The 22278-nt window shown below is 37.6% G+C and overlaps 1 protein-coding gene across 3 annotated transcripts in view; it reads left to right on the forward strand.

Annotated features, from left to right (window-relative positions):
- Positions 1–22278, forward strand: part of atxn1a (ataxin 1a) — a 108614-nt gene that overhangs the window by 6812 nt on the left and 79524 nt on the right. Inside the window, exon 2 of one of the 3 annotated variants that reach the window (XM_081377486.1) lies at positions 11550–11609. The exons of 1 other annotated variant lie outside the window; for it this stretch is intronic. The gene's annotated coding sequence lies outside the window, so the exon portion shown is untranslated. Of the gene's footprint in view, positions 1–11549; positions 11610–21992; positions 22045–22278 lie in introns of all 3 variants that reach the window. One more of the 3 variants, XM_081377487.1, reaches the window with a different exon arrangement.

Genomic DNA, 22278 nt, shown 5'->3' on the forward strand with positions numbered 1-22278 from the left:
TCAGTGTTGGGATCGATGACCCCTCTATGGGCCGGTATTCTCCTCTGGTACGGATATCTGTGTGCTTGGTGCTCCCTCTGGGCATATCCAGACAGTAGAGCCACTATTGATGCCACTCTTTCACCATGAAAGCAACAAAGAACAGCAAAGCTTCACGCTCATGTGCAGCTGGTTTAGAACACGTAGAAAATCCGCTTTAAGCTTGTCATGGAAAAGGCCTGTTTGTGAAATCCTTAAGCAGAACCCTCGCTTGAAGCCTCCTTAAAGGGATAGGCCTAGTCCAAAATTCAGCACTCATTTATTCATCTTTATAGTTCCAAACTTGTATGACTTTCAGAAAAGTAGATGTTTAGCAGAATATTCATGCCAATCTTTTCCATACAGTGAAAGTGAATGGGGATCACAAAAGTATCACACAGTCGAGATTTGCTCTATAGTATATCTCATGCAAAGCAATATGTACTATAGCAAATCTTGGCTGTGTGAAGATATATCAAATTAAGATATCATAAACGTTAACATCCTGATTTTCTATAAATCTGCTTTAAAACAATACGCATTGTGAAAATCACTATAAATGTGACTTGACAAAGAGCTGGCAAGTAAAAAAAAGAAGAAGAAAAAGATAAATAAATAACTTATCATAAATAACTCTTCCACTATTTTGCAAGTCATTTGAAGCTGAGTGTGGTGAACAGATTGAAAGTTATGTCCTTATTGACCAAAAATCGTCCTTTACAGTAGTAGTCACCATTTACTTTCATTGAGTGGGGATAAAGCAGCTTTAGCATCATGCTAAAAATATTGTTTTGTGTTTCGTTAAAGTCATACTGGTTTGGAATAACACAAAGGTGAATAAGTGATAAAGAAATTTTGAAGATGTCAATGATGAAACTTTCATTTATAGGGGAACCATCTCTTTAATGTTTCTCAGTTGTCTGTTATGCACTGCAGTTCATCAATGTGCAAGAGGATGATGGTTCTGAGAATTTATGAGAAAAATGTGTCTAAAAGCCTCATTCTCAACATATATTGCAAAAATTGTCTGTTATTGAGGTTCTGCACAAAGCTAGACATCTGTGCAGTGTTAGTGTACATTCATGTCTCTCAACCTTTTTATCCCAGCAGTTGGCCTTCATTCATTTTTAATGGCATTCACTATGTAGTTTGGAACTAGAATTGCCTTATTTGTAATGAGGAACTTGGTAGAGAAAAATTGCCCACCTATTTTTGGCTCCTTACTGTCAGTCTCATGTTTCATGTCACTAGTAATAATTTTAGTATGAAAATGACTAAATAATAGAGCATTATGTGGCTGAATATCTCATCTCTGCTTCTTCCTTTCCATCTGATGTGTATTACATTTTGAAGCAGCAATAAATTTAGCTTGTTTTGAACTGTTTTGCATATAGTTCATAAACAAAGGGCAGCTGGAACCATTTGACCAGCATGTTATGAGCCCTGAAGCAGAGAACACACAAATGAAGACCAATTTTCCTGTTGCCAAGATGCCATCCTTCCTGATGCAACTAGGCAGATAAATAGGACCACCAATGTTCTTCAGCCGCAAAGCATACTTCTGTCTGCCCTCACATATCATGCAGTACAGGGCGGGATTACAAATTAAACTTCCTTGGAGTGGCAGCTTGATTGTCAGAGGAGAGAGTGTGGGAGTAGGGATTCCATAAAGAACGAATTCACGAAAATCTTCTTAAGAAAGATGACAATACATTTCTTAAGAAAAATATTAAGAAATTCACATGAATGTTCCTGCAGTTCTTGAAAAGTTCTCAGTATTTTCTGAGTCACCACACTGTAAAAAAAAAAAAAAAAAAGATATGATCAACAAGTTATGACAACATACTGTATGTTTATTCATTGCTTTAACTTTTTTTTGAAATGTTGAAATGACTTAAACATCCAAGTTGATTGTACTTAAAAATATAATTCGCCAACTTTTTTTTTACAGTAAATGACATCAACATTTTTTAATGGAATATTGCAATATTTATTATGAATGATTATTCCGTGCACATCATTTTTTTTTTATTCATGTGCTCACGTAATCTTTAACCAATATAAGTCCTCCCACTTGCAACGACATCTCTTCTCTGATGATGCGTTTACCGGCGCGATGACGTTGCAACCGGCCACTCACACGAGATCACAGCAATTGCAAACCACAACCATCCAATCAGTTCCTGGTGGACAAAATCAAGTCCCGCCCTACATTTTTCTTGTTCGAGAAGCCATTTCACTCAGATATACGCCACAGTAGGGAAGAAAGGACTATCGCAACTGTCACAAAGGATTGGCCCACAGAGGTGGGAATATACCGGAAGATGTCTCCACCTTACCAGGTGAGAGGGACGTAGTGGGACCTGCCATGCATCATGGGTCTCACAGTGGGTATCAGGATTGAATACTTCCAGCACAAAGGAGGATATGCACCGAGAGAGGAATTCAATAACAGGAAAACTGCATGGATACAAACAATCCGTGGAATACCGAAATCCACCCTTACCACTGTTATGTTTGGCATGATTGAGTATTTCCTTAATATGCATGCTGTATTATGCAGGTGATGTGAAGTCCCTAGCAACTACTCACCTTGGTGAATTTTGTGGAAAGAATGCAGAGTTTTTGGGCAGGGTGCAGGGACTTCACTACAAGCTGTACTTAGTGCAGTTACAGTACGTTGAAGGAATTTCCTGAAGTTAACGTTGGCCTTGAATAGACAAAGTGTGGTTTTGACAAAGGGGAGACGCACCAGAGAAAAACCAGGCCGACGCGAAGCAAAATACTGCATGCTGAGATAAAACAAGCAAACGGCCATCCCAGTTCCGTCCCATTTCCCCTCTTAAATGATGTCACTGGAGCGGTGGAGACGCGCCAACTTTGGAGGGAGAGACGCTCCCCTTTTTTAAATCCCGTAAAGTCTTTCCAGAGAGACTCTCAGAGGAGTCAGCCAGAAAAGCATTCCTCCCTCTCGCATCTCTACCGCTCTGTTTTTTCTTCTTCTTTTTCCATCAATCCCTCCAACAATGTGTGTCTGAGTCAGCCAGAGGTACTTAAAACATAAATTCTCAACGTGGGCACACTGAGAACAATTGAGTGTGTTCATTAACATTATACAGCTCTCAAATCATTTGGAGGAGATCACAGATCTCATAAGTATTATTTAATGACTGTTAGTTGTATCATAAAAGGATAATCTGTCTGTCTTCCATTGGCTAGCGTTTTTAGTGGTGATTTTTTTTTTTTTAAGTTAGAGGCCTGAATATTAAGTAACTAAACTTTAGCTATCCTCAAATCATGTGGTTTATTGATGAGAGCTGTGTTATTCATTTTCTGAGTGAGCAAAACGGGAAAACAATAGTGTTGCACTGATATTAAAATTCTTTAATATCTTGTCTAAATAAATGAAAAAGTTATTTGTTAAATAAAATGGTTAAATGCTACAAGTGAATTTAGGCTTTGCAACATTATAATGTACTGAATGAAAAATGGATATTTATTTACTAAATCATTTTTTTTGTCATTATAAATATTCTATTTATGCTATAATATTAAATATAGGCCTATATAATTTAATTTATAATATAAATCTTAATATATAATATTAAATGTTGCATATGCTGAAATTCAGATTTTCTGAAGTTTCCATTTAAAGGGATGGTTCGGAGTAAAATCAACCTAGGTCCTTTGCACCATGACCTGGAGTTAACCCCCCCCCAGAAGCCTTTTTTCCCTTCGTCGAACATTATGAAAGTTAGAGCTTATTTAGAGATATCAGCCGAATGGCTTAGTGCAGACGCTAATGGATCCAAGGATGTATCCCGTAAATTACCCCACTAATAATGCCCAGAATGGTACCAAACTTCTACAGTAGTACAAATAGGTTCCTATCTGTAGGTTTGTAAGTACATCAGGAGTTTATTTAAATAACACTTGCCTGATGGCTCATGCTGCCGTCCCGGACGTCAAGGTCACTTCCGTTATTTGGGAAAAGCCTGTAAAAGTCCTGGCAGAAAGTGATGCATAAGGATGTAGTCGTGTAACGACGCCCATTTCCAGGAATGCACTAGTATTTTGTTGGTAGTACCAGTTTGCAACAATTATTAGTTAACACTAAGTTGTCAAAACTTCGGAAAAAAATTATATTTTGTTGTTACACTACATCCTTATGCATCGCTTTCTGCCAGGACTTTTATGTGCTTTTCCCAAATAACAGAAGTGACCTCAGCGTCCGGGTTTGCGGTAACATAAGCCATCGGGCGTAGTGTTATTTGAATAAACTCCTGATGTACTTAAACTTTCCAATGCCTCGTTTTATGAGTACAGAACCTATTTGTACTACTGTAGAAGTTTGGTACCATTCTGGGCATTATTAGTGAGGTAATTTACGAGATACATCCTTGGATCCATTAGCGCCTGCGCTAAGCCATTCAGCTGATATCTCTAAATAAGCTCTAATTTTAATAATGTTCGACCAAGGAAAAAAAGGCTTCTGGCGGGGTGTTTGGCTCGAGGTCATGGTGCAAAGGACCTAGGTTGATTTTACTCTGAGCCATCCCTTTAACTTTAAATTATTCGTGTTTTTAAAGATTAATTTTAAAGGGTTAGTTCACCCAAAAATGAAAAAAATTGGAGTCACCCAAGTGGCTCAATCTTAAGTTTATAAAGTGACGAGAATACCTTTTGTGCGCAAAAACAAACAAAAATAACGACTTTATTCCACTTTTCATTTCCTTCTCTCTGGACCTCGAGTTTTTTTTTTACGTAGTGTAATAGCGTAGCGCATCTGTGTTGCACATCACCACGTATCACACATGACCAGAGTCGCCCAATAGTGAGCCTATAGTGAATCTGAGAGCCAGCACTCAGATTTCATCAAAAATATCTTAATTTGTGTTCCGAAGATGAACGAAAGTCTTACGCGGTTGGAACAACATGAGGGTGAGTAATTACTGACACAATTTTCATTTTTGGGTGAACTAACCCTTTAAGTGAGCATAAGATGACTGCAAAAGTAATCTAAATGTAAAATAGAGGAAATGAGCATGAACAATTTAATATCCAATTCTGGCCGATGAATATCCAATATGCATATGTATGAATTAAAATATCTCTAATCTCAACTGATATGGCGTACATCACAAACCATATATAGAGACCGAAATATAATTGAAACTTGAGGGTGGACTCTTTTGACAGTAAGCAATAGCTAGCAATCATAACACCTTAGCCACTTTTGCTATTTTGCATGCAAAATGTATGTTTATGAGAAAATCGAGTGGCTTATATCTAAGCTAAAAAGCCTGTTAATGATAAATGTGAAGGTTCTTGCTAAATAGGCCGTCTCTTGCACAGAGTCAACAGCTGTCAGCTTGCTGAAGCAGCTTTGGGATGGGGAGGTTTGCAGGTTGAATGAGCAGCAGGCAGTGGACTGATGAGGCCTGACACAGATGAATGAGGTTAATCTGAAGGCCACCGTGTAAAGCGGTATCCCAGGTGTCAGCAGTGACTGAGATTTTTTACCATAAGCTACTGCACAGGAAGTCCAGATATCTGTTTGTTAACTGTACTCCTCTTGTGATGGTTACCCAACTGAAACCGCCATCTCAGAAAGCACATGGAAAAGGGGTCACTGTAGTACACGGCAAGAGGATGTTCTGCTGTCGATGGTTCTTGTTCCTGAAATGTTAGCTGTCTGTGACATCTGCAGATCCACACTTGATTCTTAATGCAGGTTTAAAGAGGTCTGCTCGTCGCAGCATGCATTTTAAGGGCATCATAGAAATCCATATTGAGCGTAGTAAATAAAGTCAATGGTTTTGCTGGAACGGTAAAAGAGAATTTTCCCATACATGAAACAAAACACATCATATCCACAACAAAACGAATGATTGATCAGTTTTGAGGGCTTTTTGTTTGTGTCTGAAGGGTTGTTTTTTTAGGGAGAGAGGTGTGGTAAGCAAAAAAGATACTACAGCCTTGGCACTGGTTCTGTTAAACATTTCATGTCACGTCCGGAATTGCTATTTATTTACCCTTCACAGTTGGAGGTGAGAAGGAGAGCAGGCGCAAGGGAAGGGCACAGGGCGAGTTCTCTACTTCATCTGGCTGAATGCAGACAGATATCCATTTCATGAGAAAGGACCATCTAATAACAGAAAATATTTCCTAGATAACTTGATAAATCTCTCTTCTTCAGTTGTGGTTAGGACATATTGAAGCTTGTTTCCATCACAGAATAAAACATTTTAAATTGCGACTTTATACTTTTTATATAAATCGGACTTTTTTTTTTAGTTTATATCTCGCAATTCTGACTTTATAACACGCAATTGCGACTTCATATCTCGCAATTCTGAATTCTTTTCTCAGAATTGTCAGATATAAACTCGTAATTGTGAGTAAGAAGTCCAATTCTAAGTAAAAAAAAAGTTTCAGAATTGCGAGTTTATATCATTCAATTCTGACTCTATAATACACAATCGTGACTTTATATCACGCAATTCTAAAGTCAGATTTGTGAGATAAAAATTTGCAATTACCTTTTTTATTCTGTGGTGGAAACAAGCTTCCATAGGGGCATGTTCAAAGTCTGCAAGGAATCAGCACCAGGGTTATTATAGTTAGCTAGAACTAAAACTATAAAACTAAAAACTTTTATTACTTTAAATAAAATAAACTTACTGAAATAAATTATTTTAAAAAGTCCTGGATCCACTTAGTTAATGTAACATTACATGCCAGCACTAGTGATGCACTGAAATTTTTTTATTTTCATGAAACTGAAAATGTAATATAGTGCACTTATTTAGCAAAATGCTCCTCTCTTTTTTCTAGCTAACTAACGTTTATGGTCATTGAATGGCTTTCCTGAGGTAACGTGTGTAACATTGTTTACAAGCTGTTTTATTGACGTTTTCATGCAATTGAAACACTGATGGAACAATTACATAACACATGATACACATCAGTTGTGCTGTTTCTTTCAGCATACCCAGCCCTTGCATCCACAAAGCTGACATGTTAACCTGTTGTAGCTTATCTATATTGTTGCACAAAATAGACACTGACACCTCATCAAAATGCACCATTGGAGAATCGCTAATTAAACGTCACTGCAGGAAAACTGAAAATTCATCTTCAGCTAAATATTTTCTTTTGCTGAAATTTTGGTGCATCACTAGCCAGTTACCAACCTTTTAGTTAACCTTCAGCGTGTGCAATTGATAAATGCATGGAGATGGTCTGGTATGACTGAGTGTAGCACCAGCCATGCATATCATGGTAAATGCTACTAAACCAAGCCGGTCTGGCACGTTCCCACGTTCATCGCAATTGTGATTCAAGTAAAGGTCTGTACGTAATGCATAACAAGCTCCCAGAGACTAGCTTACAAGGATTTCTAGTTGACGCTGACTGAGATGATGTGACCTTGAGTGTCCATGAACTTAATAAACAGATGTCAGTGTTTGCTGTGGCCGGGGTCATTGTTGGGAAGAAGGCCATCTCGCTGAGCGTGCTTGTGTTGTTCTGGAGATTACATCAGGAAAGGCATACCAGAAAGGGGCTGGAGGCTTCTTCTTTTTCCTGTTGGGGAAATGATTTGACTCATGTCGCCTGTGTTCTCAGCAACACATTCATACTAGTTACCTTAACATTAGAACACAAGCCGAGCTTTGGCGTTTTCTTTCAGCCGGTGACAGAGAGACAGCGGGGTAATGGGGTGTGTTGTGGAACACAGAATAGCACTGTATTTTTTGGGCTTTGAACAACTTCAGAGAGGAGGCAGCGTTTTTTTTTTTTTTTTTAGCATTCTCTGACAGGAACCCACCCTTAGAGAAACATTATATGGTAGACTCGCAATTTCAAGGATAGTCTACTTTGAGCACAAAGACATTCTTTCCCATTCTCCGGCGAGCCTTCAAACTTTCAAGTCCAAAGACAAGGGAACGTAACAGTTTCCAAATAGTTTCCTGTGTGAAAAACGTTGGCAGATGATGTGCCGTAGACTTCGCTCTAACTGCTCAGATTTTGCTAGATTAGCAGGTTTCATTGAATTCTCACAGTCTTGTTTGCCAAGTGTAGCTCGTGATCGTTCCATCAATAGTAATATTTCACAATCCTGCCTGTTCTAGCTTAGAAAGCAGTGTACTTGCTGTTGTTGTTGTCGTCGGTGGTGGTGTTTAATCTCTTAAGCCTGAGAGCAGATTTTGTAATACATTGTAAAGGAATTACACATTGTTACACCAACTTTCCATAGTTACTCCAATTTCCCAAATCTCAGAGGATAAATCAGCCCTTCAGTAAGCATTCTGTATTCATTTTTTTTTGTAAAGAGGATTTTTGTTTTGTTTGGTGTGGTAAAAAAAACCATTCAGTCTAACTATTTTTCAAAAGAACCGCATTTCATGGCAAGGCACACATAACTTTAGATAGCTATCCTCAATAACATCATCAATCTTAATATTTATCAGTAGTTATCCAAAGAATAGCACTCAACATCACTGTCCATTCAATAGGAAACAACAGTGTTAAAGTAGCATAAGTGTTTGCATAATTATTCCTGTTTATTTTTCATAGCCCTTCCTTCTCATATGAGCAATGTGGAGCATTTCATTTTTTTTTTTTTACTTTAAAACAATTAGTGTTTTGGGCAACTGTTAGGCATTTGGATCAGTTTTGACTGAAAAACTATTTTGCATAAATATTATTTAAAATAACAAGAATCTACAGAGCCCCTAAAGGGACATGGCGATATAAAACAAAATATTGTTTTCTCGAAAATGTTTTCCTCACAAAAAGGGATTCCTTACAAAACGACTGCATAAATATGATGGGATAAAAATAAAGAAATGAATAATAATGATCATATTATTATTTATAATGCACACCATGTTTTTGTTTTCTACTGATTTGTGTTATTGTGTCAAAGCTAAAAAAACAATAATTAATAAATAATCGTTGTAGTTTAGATAGCATAAATATAATAGGGTAAAAAAATGAAAGTACATTTTTATTTTGTTTTATAATAATTTTATGATTGTCAAAAAGCTGAAAATTTTTTTTATTTAATTTAAAAATTAATAACTAATAATGAATGCTTGTTTTTACACACAAACATAAAATAATCTGTATGGTATCAAAGTCAACTAATTTCTGTTTCCATAGATGACAGCTCTCCACTCTCGCTTGGTTTATTTCATTTTCTCACTGCAGTTTAATCATGTTAACTAATCACTAGGGGTCAGATGGTACTGGTAGTATTTCTGTTTCTGATAAGAAGTTTTTCCATTAAATAGGTCAGTTGAAAAGACATGAAGCAGTCTAATCTGGGAATTCTTCTTAAGGGCTTCTCGGTAACCATTACTTAAAATTGTGCAGAGCTTCTCTTATGGTTAATTAAAAGACCCCAGATCTTTCCCTCAATTACTTATCAATTATCCCGGTGCTTCTCTGTGGTTCTGCAGGGCTGACTGGCCCGTTCCCCCTGGTGATGCGGATTTGAATGGGACCGTATAATGAAGTGAAGCTGTGTTGGTGTATTTATGCTTATGGAGGGGGGAGGAGGAGGAGGGGGTCTTTTTATTTCTACCACTGCAGTCGTTTTCATTTTTTCTTGTCATCATCTGCCCCACTTTCAGTCTTTCATCTTCAGAATGGACTGTCAAGGAGATGTATGTTTGTGTGGGCGTGTGTCACCTTGTGTTTTTGTGTGCGTGCGAGTAAGGTGCCTTTACACGCTTTTATGTAATGTTGTGTGTGAAATGGGTGTGTACTCTGCGGTTTATATAGGGTGAGTATATGCAGGGAAGAGCTATTTCGGGCCTCTTGTGTTCTTGTATTTGAATCTGTAAGCGTATTGCGTGGGTCGGAGACTGAACGTTGAGCTGCAATCGATATGGTGTGTGGAAACTATGGGGTCATTGGTGAAACTTCAACTGTGGGATCCCCTGATCCATGGTACCTCTCAGGAGTCTTATATCAGTTTACCATGAGGTTAAAGTTCATTGAGTTATGTACAAGGCCTAAAATTAACTTTTTGCCACACCTGCGCATGATGATTGTATTGACAAAATATATTATTGGTCATAAATATGTTTTTTTCTCCCAATAAAACGTCAGAGTTGTGAATTTATTCTTCATGTATATTTCTTCTTCTGTGGCTACACTGCCCAGCCATAAAAAAGTCGCTGTCTGGATTTAAATAAGCAAATGCTTAAGGATCATTATTGCAGTGATTATTATGTTTCTAGCATGTTATATGCTTGGAAACATTTCTTCTAGCCGTAATTGATGGAGTGTGTAGCTTTCCATTTCTTATGTAGGAAGACACGTCATGGCCATATTCCAGGATAACAATATCAAGATTCATCAGGCTCAAATTGTGAAAGAATGGTTGGGAGGGAGTATGAAGAATAATTTTCACACATGAAATTGAGTCTTAAATTCATTGAAAGTCTTTGGGGAGTGCTGGACTCTTGCATTGTCAATGCAATATCTTGACCAAAAATGTATTCCCCTCTTGATGGAAATAGATGTTATTTTTGGTCAATATCTTGTATTGACAATGCAAGAGTTGATATTAGAATAATTTCTAAAGGATCACGTGCCACTGAAAGGGCTGAAAATTCAGCTTTGCCATCAAAGAAATAAATCACATTTTAAAATGTATATTAAAACAGAAAGAGTTTTTTTCTACTGTAATAATATTTCACAATATTACGTTTTTCACTGATCAAATAAATGCAGCCTTGGTGAGCATAAGAGATTTCTTTCAAACATATAAAACAATCGTTTCAACCCACAAGGTTATGAACTACAGTATTTATTTATTTAGTAATGAATAATAATAATAATAATAATAATAAGGCCGGACACCAGAAGGCTTCAGATCTTAGCAGATATCCTTAGACCAAGTGTGGGCTGAATAACAGCAGCAAGAAGCTCCTTAGAGTAAGTGTGTGTGTGTGTCTCTGCATCCTTCATTACATAAGCAGGGTCATCGCAAACAGAGACCCGCAGAGACAAGAAATGAGGGACCCTGATGTGTCTGCTATACACACTCAAACACGCACACTTTTTGTCTTTAGTTTTACAGAACAGTGATCATATAGCAGGGTCCCCACGGGTCAAGTCTTAAATTATGTTTTATCACAGTTAAGGCAATAAAAAGTCTGAAGTGTCTTGAATGTTATAAGAGAAGTCTAAATTATCATTTCAAGTGGTCTTAAATTTGGGCACTGTAAAACAGGAATATAGTGTATTGTGATTGATTATTAAACATTTTATTAAATGAAATGGATGTGATTTAATTAAAAGAGAGTGCTGCATGTTTCAAAGTAAAAGTTATGCGTGTACTACAGGCTCGCGGTTTCAGAGCAGTTCGCAATCAATGAATAACCTGGCTACCACGCATTTATGCTAAGCGATTGCTTATTGATTTACTCTTGGTGAATTATGACAATGTTTTCTTAATGGTGCTTATATCATACCTGCAGACTCTTCACCTCATTCTAGTGCTTTGTTTACAGGTGTTACCGGGGTAAGCACTGCTGTTCCATAAGCACCACCTACTGGCAGGGACTCAGGGAGTGAGTTTGCATTTTCATTCTGCTGTTTTTGGTCAGACCTATGCAAAAAAACAACCCATTTTTTACTTTTTATGCAGGATGCATATTTCATTATAACACTCCCCTTTCTTAAATGAATTTAAAGATCATAAAAAGCTGTACATTTTATGCTAAAAACCCTGCAGATACCCTGATATAGACAAATAAAAATAACTATCTTACAACAAACAAGCATTTTCACCCCAGGCGTGCAGGTCTTAAATACTCTTACTGATAAAAATCACAAGGTGGGTCACATGACGGGCATACTCAGGTCACTGGGTAGCTCTTTGGAAAAACAGCTCTGCTTTGTAAAACAGGTTTTGTTTTCAGAATTAGTCATATCATGTGTCCTACACCCGACCGTCAACGAGGATTTTGAGGGTCAGTTCAGTAGGCCTACGCAGTAAACCGTTCGTTTCCTGTTTCACTGACGGGTTGATAACTTCTGTGGAGCTGTTATGTAAGAGTCTTCATTGAAAGTGACAGAAAAAGTTTTTCTGAAAGGTTTTGCGACCTTTTATCTGGCCATTCCAAGGCTGTAATGTAAACAAACCGTTTGTAGGGGAGCATGGGAAGGCTGAAAGGTTGTGCTGTCAGAGTCATGAAATCTTGTGTTGGTTTGGATTGAATCCATAGACAGTAAAAGAAATGGACGCAGCGACCCCATTGGAACTCAGTTGAGACAAGTGAAGCCCGTTTTCAGCGATTTCTTAGCACTTCCTTTCCTGACGCGCAGACTCAAACAGAGCAAAGCGTTACACGGACCACGTGAGCAACCCGTCTGTCTTCTAGTAGCTGTGCCGAGAGAAATCTGAATCATTCCCTTCCGAATCTTGCAGAGACGGAGAGTGTGAGTAGGAGCTGTCCATGAGCTTGGAGCAGGAGCAACTTTTGCTAGGTATTCCGATTAATTATAGTCATTTTGCCTCCACGTCCCCCCGATTGCCCGCGAGCTTCTCCTCCCGTCCATACGGTAATCTCTCTAGTGTGCGACAGAGAGTCGCATGGTTATGACGCAATCGTTAGCCTACTTTTACAAAAACTGCTTCTACGGGGCCATAACATAAGCTACAAGGTAATGGAGTATTTTATACATTGTCGTGTTTCTTTAGAAATAAAAAATGGACAAATGGAGTCTTCAAACGCCTCAGATGTAAAGTTATTCGCTGTCAAAGTGACGCCAAAATGAATGGAAGTCAATGGGATTGCTAACGCAAGTGAAGTTCCGCTCAAGATGGCGGCACCCGGCCGACTTCAACTTCCGGTCGACTTCCTTCCCGCTTGATTGAATCGGCAGGTCCCCGCTGACTGTCTGCCAGGCCTATAGCGCATGTGCGCACATACACGCGCGGCGGGGGTGTCACGCGATTGACTGTCGTTGCTGGATCATCAGTGAGCTCGTGGTGTTTCATTCTCACTCCAGCTCTGTTTGTGCTGCTTTCACGGATTTCTGTGAGGAGGCCCCCACTTCCGTAAAGCACATGCTTGTGTTCATCCTTTATGCTCTGCGAAAGAGGGCAGAGAAGAGAGATGTAGAGACATCTTGTACAAAAAAGTAGGATGTCACTATGATTTCTGAACATGTACTGTTCCATGATATAGCCTTTTTGGGGGCATTTTCCATATTATTTGCACTAATATTAAAATTCTGTCTTATAATTATTTTCATGTTATGGTGCTGTACTACACAGTAAAAAACGTTGGGTTATTTTTTCTAACCCAACCGTTGATTTATGCATATTGGAATATATATGTTGGGTTATTTTAAAATGTGTTGGGTCATTTCACGTCGTTGGGTTATTTTTAGTCATAACCTAATGCGTTCGCGCTTCTATGGTTCAAATATTAACGGTCCAGTCACAGTCAACGGACATCAGCGGCAGCCTGATTGTGAAAGGTAAGTAATATCGTTTTATGATGTATGTAACTTTTATAATATGAAATAATGTGTACTGAAAGGAAAATTATATCTTACAACTTTTTTTATGTTGTTGTTCAATTTTTTATTTTTTTTATTCTCCCGATCAGATCATTGTTAGCTATCCAGCATTATTAAGTGAGGCTATTTTGTCTATTTTTTTTATAATTATTTTTGACATACCATTACCTTGTTTTTTTTTAGATGTACCGTGGTATTAGCTTGTTTTTTAGACATGCACTATGGTATTACCTTATTTTGTTTACAAATGCATCATGATATTACCTTGTTTTTTAGACATGCACCATGTTATTGCTAGTTTTTTTGTCATGTACAATGGTATTACCTTGTTTTTTATACATGTAAAGGGAATTTCCTTTTTTTTATATTTACTGTACCATGATATAATCTTGTTTTTACATGCACCATGTAACGTTATTACCTTGTTTTTTAGATAAGTGCCAATATGCACCATGATATTACCTTGTTTTTTTACATGTATCATTGTATTACCTTGTTTTTAGACATGTACTGTGGTTTTACCTTGTTTATAGATGTACCATGTTATCGCTAGGTTTTTTTATCATGTACAATGGGATTTCCTTGTTTTATATATATATATATATATATATATATATATATATATATGTACCATGCTATTACCTTATTCTTACATGCACCATGAAATTACCTTGTTTTTAGGTAAGTGCCATGATAGTACATTTTTTACATATGTACCATGGTATTACTATGTTTTTTTTTTTAACATGCACCATGATATTACCTTGTTTTTTAGAGACATGGTGCCACCACTGTTTTATCATGGTGTTACCATGATTTGTTTGACATGTACCATGATGACACTGAATTGTTTATACCCCCATTGTTTTTGGACCTGTACCATGGTACTAGGCTACTAGTCTTGTTTTTGAGCCATTTACCATTGTCATTTTGACATGATTAGTTTTTTGTTTTGGACATGGCATTATCATAAATCAACCATCTTGATTTACTGGACTTGATGGTGTGATGGTATTGGCATGTAATTATTTGAAGCACCTTTGTATGCCATGTAAACACGATAGTATAGGAATATGGCATTCATTCAGAGTCGTGGAATATGTCAAAATATTACCATCTGGTAACACCAGAGTATGTTTTTGTTAGGGCAGCATGTGTAATTATTGAAAGAGCAGAGAGAGAGAGAGAGAGAGAGAGAGAGAGAAGGCAGGTGAATAGAGATGCGTTTGAAGTGTGTGTTTTGGATTGTAATGCCTTGCAGCTCTAATCCCTGCATTATACCCTCTGTGGATTTGCCCATGGAATTACTCTGTAGTAAAGAGCTCAGTGTGTTTGACTGGGCCGTGCATGGGCTGACAGTGACCAGACGCTGATAAGTAATGCTGATGGAGGGGAGGGTTTGGTCTGAATGACAGCGAGAGGGTCTCTACTGTGTCGTTCTTACTTAGTGGCAGAAAGCCAGGACACAGAGAGAGAATCTCATTGGATGTGACAGTGTTGTGAAACAAACCAGCAGCAACATAGCAAGTGAATTAGAGAAGCGGAGGCCTGGTGTGTGTGAGCATGCTGTCTTGTGTGTATGTGGGAGAGGTTGATGTTGGCAAAGGTTTTTTTTTTTTTTTTTTTTTTTTTTTTTTTATATAGAGTTTTTTTCCTAAGTGTGTATGCCTACAGCAATTTTTAATTGCACTACTACTACTTCCAAAGAAATGGCTGTACTTAAAGGGTTAGTTCAAAAATGCAAATTATTTCATTAATTACTCACCCCATGTCGTTCCAAACCCACAAGACTTTCGTTCATCTTCAGAGCGCAAATAAAGATCTTTTTAATGAAATCTTAGATATTTCTGTCCCTTCCATAGACAGCAACGCAACAAACTTTGGCGCTTCAAAAAGTTAATATAAAACTAATCCATTAAGTGGTTTAGTCTAAATTTTCCGAAGAGACTCGGTCGCTTAATATGATGAACAGATTGAATTTAGGCTATTATTCACATATAAACATTAATCAGCTAACATAAACAGAAGATCAACTGAACCGGCTTGATGCGCAAGAACAATCCTCTTGTTGAAGCTCAAATGTGCTGCGCAATACGAGAATGATGAATGAAACATGCTTCCTTTTGTCTAACCCCCATATCAGTTATTAAGACTGGTTTGATACATTATTTTTGAACTTCAGAAAATGTGTGCAAAATGGTAAATAATTAGAAAATGATGATTAATGAAGTTATCCAGTTTTGTCAAATGTCCCAAATGTTGTGGGCAAATTTAACAGGGCTATAGAAACATGTTCAGTGCATTAACTTTGATTACACTATAAATTTACAGTAGAAAGGATTAATAACTGTGTTGTGCTTTTGAAAAGAAAATAGACTAGTCTATCCCTAGTGTATAATGTTGTTTAAATATACGTACTGGGGTAAATGCTTTATATGATGACAGTGGGGATGGTTTAGCCAATCATAATCCCTTTGTCTCATAATGTATTTGGATCTGCAGTCTTGGCCTCATCACCGATGCCTCTGTAACCTGTAGTTTTCATCAAAATGTGGATCGGTTTAAAAAGCTAGAGATTCTCAATCATTTTTGTTGAGTGGAAAAAAAATCTTCAACAAACAAATAACCAAGTCCAAGCTCTCTTGAATAAAACTACATGGCGTTTGCACTCCATGGACACACACATTACGCAAGTTCAGAACAGCAAATACTAAACTGCCAGATTATCAACGTTCATGTCATAAAGCGACTAAAGGCTCAGTCTCATGTCTGGACTTAAAGGTATAGTTCACACAAACAAATTAATTTACACGCTAATAGTAATTTTATGTAATACAGCAGCTAGGCTAGCACATTCTTCAAAATATCTAATTTCTAATATTTTAGATATTATTTATAACATCTAATTGTTCCACATGAGGGTGAATCAATGATGACAGAACTTTAAAGGGGGGGTGAAATGCTATTTCATGCATACTGAGTTTTTTACACTGTTAAAGAGTTGGATTCCCATGCTAAACATGGACAAAGTTTCAAAAAATAAATTGTACGTTTGAAGGAGTATTTCTGTTCCAAAAATGCTCCTTCCGGTTTGTCACAAGTTTCGGAAAGTTTTTTTCGAGTATGGGCCTGTGTGACGTCAGATGTAGCGGAATTTCCTTATACGGGTCCTAAAGACACTTCTCCGGAAGTACGTGGGCGTGCGCGCGCAACCGTAGACCAGAGAGAGAAGAGAGCGAAAGCAGTACGCCCATCAAAGCGCTATGCTCGGCTTTAGGGAAGTCAATGTCACCAAAGAAGTGGGTTTTTGGTTGCCAGGGCAAGACAACCCTGCACAGATTCCCAAAGAACCCAGCGTTAAGGAACCCGTGGATGGAGTTTGTTTTTCCAGAGCATCAACGGAGGTTGTGCAAGACTGTTTGTTCCCTGCATTTCGACGATGATTGTTTTATAAACAAAGCCCAGATCGACGGATTTGCAGATCGTCTAATGCTTAAGGATCGAGCAGTCACAATGATAAAGGTTCGCGGTCGTGAGTTGGAACCGGGCGGTGAGTAAAACTGTTGAACAAATGTCTCTGTGTGTTGTTGTTAGCTCGGCGCGTTAGCACAGCTTTAGCTCCGCCCACACGGCCCGCCTTTAGCCGCTCGTTTTTTTCCGGAAAGACTCGGTACAGCCTATCTTTCTTTTATAAATATAATAAAACTAAAGACTTTTTGGAGATATGAATGATGCAGTACTACTCTATAGGTACTCAAGATTAACAGGAGATTGAGTGAAAATTAGCATTTCACCCCCCCCTTTAATTTTTTCTAGTTGTCCCTTTAATGATTAGATTGTGGGCCGCATTGTTATTACTGTGAAGCAAGAGTCCATTCAGTTCACTAGTCATTGTCATGGAGCTTGTTCTGGGTGGAGTGTTTGTATGTGTTTTCATTATCCATGTCAGCAGTGTGCTGCGTGACTGGCTGCTGCGCGCTGACAGGTCAGAGGTCAGCCATCTGCAGTGAGCAGAAGAACTTTGAGCTGACCGATAGGGGTGTGTGTTCACGGTTATGTAACTGCCGCTGAGCCCAGCGTGTGTGTGCCAGGAGCTTCATTCAGTAGTTTCTAAAGGGCCGTTCACATTGACAGCGATTCGTAGCGACAGAAACCCGAAGTCTTTCATTTTCAATGAGAGTTGGTGACGTGATTTTCGACGAGCGCTTGCCATGACATAGAAAACATTTATGCAAACATTCTTTTCTGATAGGGATTGCGGACATCCGAGACAAAAAACAACAACAATGCTAAATGCAAATAATACAACTGAACTAACCATATAATTAAGATGGCAAATATAATAATTATAACTATAATTTTTAAAGGACAAGTTTGGTATTTTACACTTAATGCCCTGTTTACAGATCGTTTCTGATGAAATAGAACGGTTAAGATTAAAATTTGGACGCATGCTGCTGTCCCGATAATTTTAGGTTTCTTTCGCTTTCCCCAAAACCTCTAGAATGGGTGTATAGGTGCACTGGAACAATCCTTCATAAAACGCATTAAACTTTCGTTTACAAAGACCTGAAACTCACCGAGTGGGAAGGGGTGTTCACTGATATGCTCACACAAAAATCGCTGCAAAATATGCTTTCCAACAGGTTTTATCGTAGTTTTTGTCCAACTCCATTGACTTGTATTGAATGTGCTGTGTGAGGTACGGTATTACTCCGCCGCTTCTTCTTCTGCTTCTTCTGTGTATTCAATGAAATGCCAGTGGTTTGCTTGCAATTGGCAAAGGTGCATTATCGCCACCAACTGGGCTGGAGTGTATTATTCAAGCTCTCAACGGAAGAATCTACGGGTGTGAGACGTTTGGAAAAATAGATCCACAGTTTTACAACGAATGGTAAAACACCTGTTGGAAAGCATCTTTTGCGACGATCTTTGTGTGAGCATATCAGTGAACATCCCTGACCACTCGGTGAGTTTCAGGTCTTTGTAAACGAAAGTTTAATGCGTTTTGTGAAGTATTGTTCCAGTGCACCTATACACCCATTCTAGAGGTTTTGGGGAAAGCGAAAGAAACCTAAAATTCTCGGGACAGCAGCATGTGTCCAAATTTTAATCTTAACCGTTCTATTTCATCAGAAACGATCTGTAAACAGGGCTTTAAGTGTAAAATACTGAACTTACCCTTTAAATGGGAGTAAATTCCCATATTTGTGTTGTTGATGTTGAAGACTGAATAATAATAATTGGTAATACTAATACGCTGAGTTCACGCAGCCGTTATTTTAAAATCGAAAGCGAGGCTCTGGTGGGAAGAAAACTGGAAGTGTCGCCTTTAATCACAGGAGAGTCGTGAATGCGATGGCGTATTGTGTTTAATGATGTTGTGTCAATTCTAAAACTGTACATACATTTCTTTCATACTTTAGACTATATACAGTGAAATTCATTTATAAATAAAATAATTTTTTTATATAGCCTATAATTCAGAAAGTAAAAAAAGAAGCAGGAATGAACTATATACATATCCTATATTGGATATTAACATCCAATAGTATAAATCGCGGCAGAAGCTTCAGGTTGGTAGTCCAAGGCATTGTTGTTTATCTTTACTTCCGGGGTTCTTCCCACCGGAGCCTCACTTTCGATTTCAAAATGGCGGCTGCGTGAAATCAGCGTATACTAGGGGGTGCAAGAAGTAAAGGCCAATTTACACCAAAAATGATAACAATAACGATAACTATATTAGCATCCACACCAATGTACAATATTGTTCTGTTTATCATAAGCGCATGCTGCAGTTGTATCATCTGCCTGTAACGGTTTAATACAATGATGAAGAAGAAGGTACAAATAATGACAGTCTTTATTAAACATAAGTCAACAACTCGAAACAGTGTGCCATACACAAACAATACCGGACAAAGAATGAGTGAAGGTGAGGAACTTAAATACACATGTTGAAGAACTAAATAATGAACAGCTGTGATGATTAAATGAATATCCATGGTAACTGATTATGGTGAGAACAAAGGAACACAGGAACATTTTGGATTAAACCGACTGTGTGTGTGTACAGGTTTGACGATGCTTGTGAGGCCCAAAATGTCCATTCAAAAATATCCTCAGTAATGGTGAAACCTGTTGAACACCAACGATTGGGCCAGACTGCACATATTTTACTCTTCGCAGTCTGTTTGTAGTGCTCTGTTTAGTTCCAGTCCCTATGAAACCCCTCCTTCCGAAAAGCGCAATGTGGTCTGATTGGCTGGCTGGACCAGTGTGTTGTGATTGGTCAACCGCTTCAAGTGTGTTTCGGAAGTGTCACGTCCCTTACCATAACTGCGAGTTTCAACACACCACTAATGCAACTCATATTATTGTGATGTGTATGTTCGCAGAAGAAAACTCAAGACTAAAATGGAGGCGTTTCGGGAGTTCAGAAACAGTGCGCACTGATATGGAGAATAACTCCCTTTGGAGTGACTTTTTTTGCTTTGTAACTTTGCAGAAAGTTTTCATGCTCAAACAGCAACATTACACACTAAAGAAAGTTGAAACTGTAAAAAAGCATAATATGTCCTCTTTAAAAAGGCTTATAAATTGGCCAAATCATGTTTTCTATTTAGATCTAGTGTTCTGCAAGGGTTTCTGTGAGGTTTATATGTAAGGGTAGAGGTCGGGTTAGTCCATGGAAAATGTAAATACTGATATAAAACCAATCAAAGTCTATGAGATGTCCTCACTAATATAGTGGAACACACGTGTGTGTGTGAAAGAGAGGGAACGTTGAGGTTAAGACATTTTTAACCTTTTCTTTAGTAGGCCTAATCTAAACACAGCTGCTAATGTGAATGGGCAGATGAACTTATGACATTATGAATTTTCTAAAGACTGAAAGCCCTCTGGAACACACACTCTCTCACACACCATAGGGGTAGAAATATGAGTGGTGAAGGTCATTTTGTTAGTGGGAGATTAAAGCTCCTGTCTGCCTTTTTTGTGTTATTATGTTCTCCTACTTCAGAGTAATGTGTAATAACCCTATAGCATTTTTGTTTGTTTTTTGGGGTGAACCATTTCTCTTCCAGAAATGAGAATTGGGCTATGAGAGACAGAAGTGCATTTTATGCTGTTGTATACTTAAGCGTCAGTCAGCAGCAGATGAAAATACATATTCTAGTAGACAGACAGGCTATATATTAAAAACAGGATTTGTAAAAAAAAAAAAAAAAAAGACTCCATGACTGTGTTTTGGTTTAGTTTGTCCAAAAAAATACACAGTCGACTATCAAGACATTTCACTTAGCATTGTTAGCAGCATGTGAATAATATTATCTCTTGACTTGTTTCATAAAGGAACAAATACAAGTGATACAAATTTGACTGTTTGTGGTCAGCTGCCATTTACCCATTACACTTCTGTAACTGGTCAGATAGATGAGAGAGAAACGGCAGCCTGCAGCCATTCTCAGCTGCTGAATTCTGGGAAACAGAAACAGAGACTGCTCTTTGTGAAAGCAGGAGATGCTCTTTTTTGTGTTAGATACTTGAGAGGCAGAAATGCAGTTTGACATGTAAAATAATACAAACTGTACGAGAAGAGAAAAAGTTACGGTAAGGTAATATTACAATGTCACAATGCTAATGCTTATTCTAAATATCATAGTAAGAATTGGTTGCCATTAAAAAGTGATCTTATTTTAATCTGTAAAGTTTGGCTAGTTAAGCAGATTAATAAGTTTAAAGTATACGGTTCAGCCCATTAACATTTGTTAAAGCATTAGGCATCATGAACTAATAATAAATAACTTTTTCTTTTACAATGTATAAGGTTAATGTTAGCATTTAGATATCCTAGATAGCATTTATCTAGGTTAAAGTTTTTTTAATAAATATATATATATATATTCTTTATTGTTAATTCATATTTGTTCATAATACATTATCACAATTGCATAATTATGAACAACGAATGTTAATTTGTAATAATGTTATTATTGCATGTGTGTGTTTGTGTGTGTGTGTGTGTGTGTGTGTGTGTGTGTGTGTGTGTATATATATATATATATATATATATATAGAGAGAGAGAGAGATATAGATATATATAGATAGATATAGATATAGATATAGATGTGTATATATAGATATATTAGTCACTTCCTAATTACCACTGTGCCAGTAAGCCTATATCTTATTTTGACTGAGATGTGATTATGTTTTGACGTATCAGATGACTAACTGTTAGTACTATTATTATGACTAACTAAAATAGTTCTCTGAATAGCAACTTAATAAAGCCAAGATATCCTGTAATGTGGTGTAATGTATGTAATCCCTATGAAGAAAGAGGTGGGAGGTGTCTGACTAACAGTGGGCAGGGCATCAGACAGACATTAATATTCTTTCCTGCCTTTTTGGACAGTCAGCAAAACTCAGCGCTGCTGACTAAGACAAGGAAGGGTGATGGTTTATATGTGAGTATAATCGTGTGTCTACGAATACCTGTTTGTATGCATGTCTGATTCACAAAATGTTTAGTCTTTATTCAGTGTTGTAGCAGCAGAACTCAAGGTTCCAGTAAAGATCAAGAATGATTTTCCCCATTCATTTTCTCCATAGGAATTTCAAATTAAGCTTTAATAACGAGTTCTAAACCATGTACCACATCATTGAGGGAGTGAACTACTAATTATGCCATATAAACCACA

This window comes from Scardinius erythrophthalmus, assembly GCF_964197995.2.
Source record: "Scardinius erythrophthalmus genome assembly, chromosome: 10".
NCBI lineage: Eukaryota > Metazoa > Chordata > Actinopteri > Cypriniformes > Leuciscidae > Scardinius > Scardinius erythrophthalmus.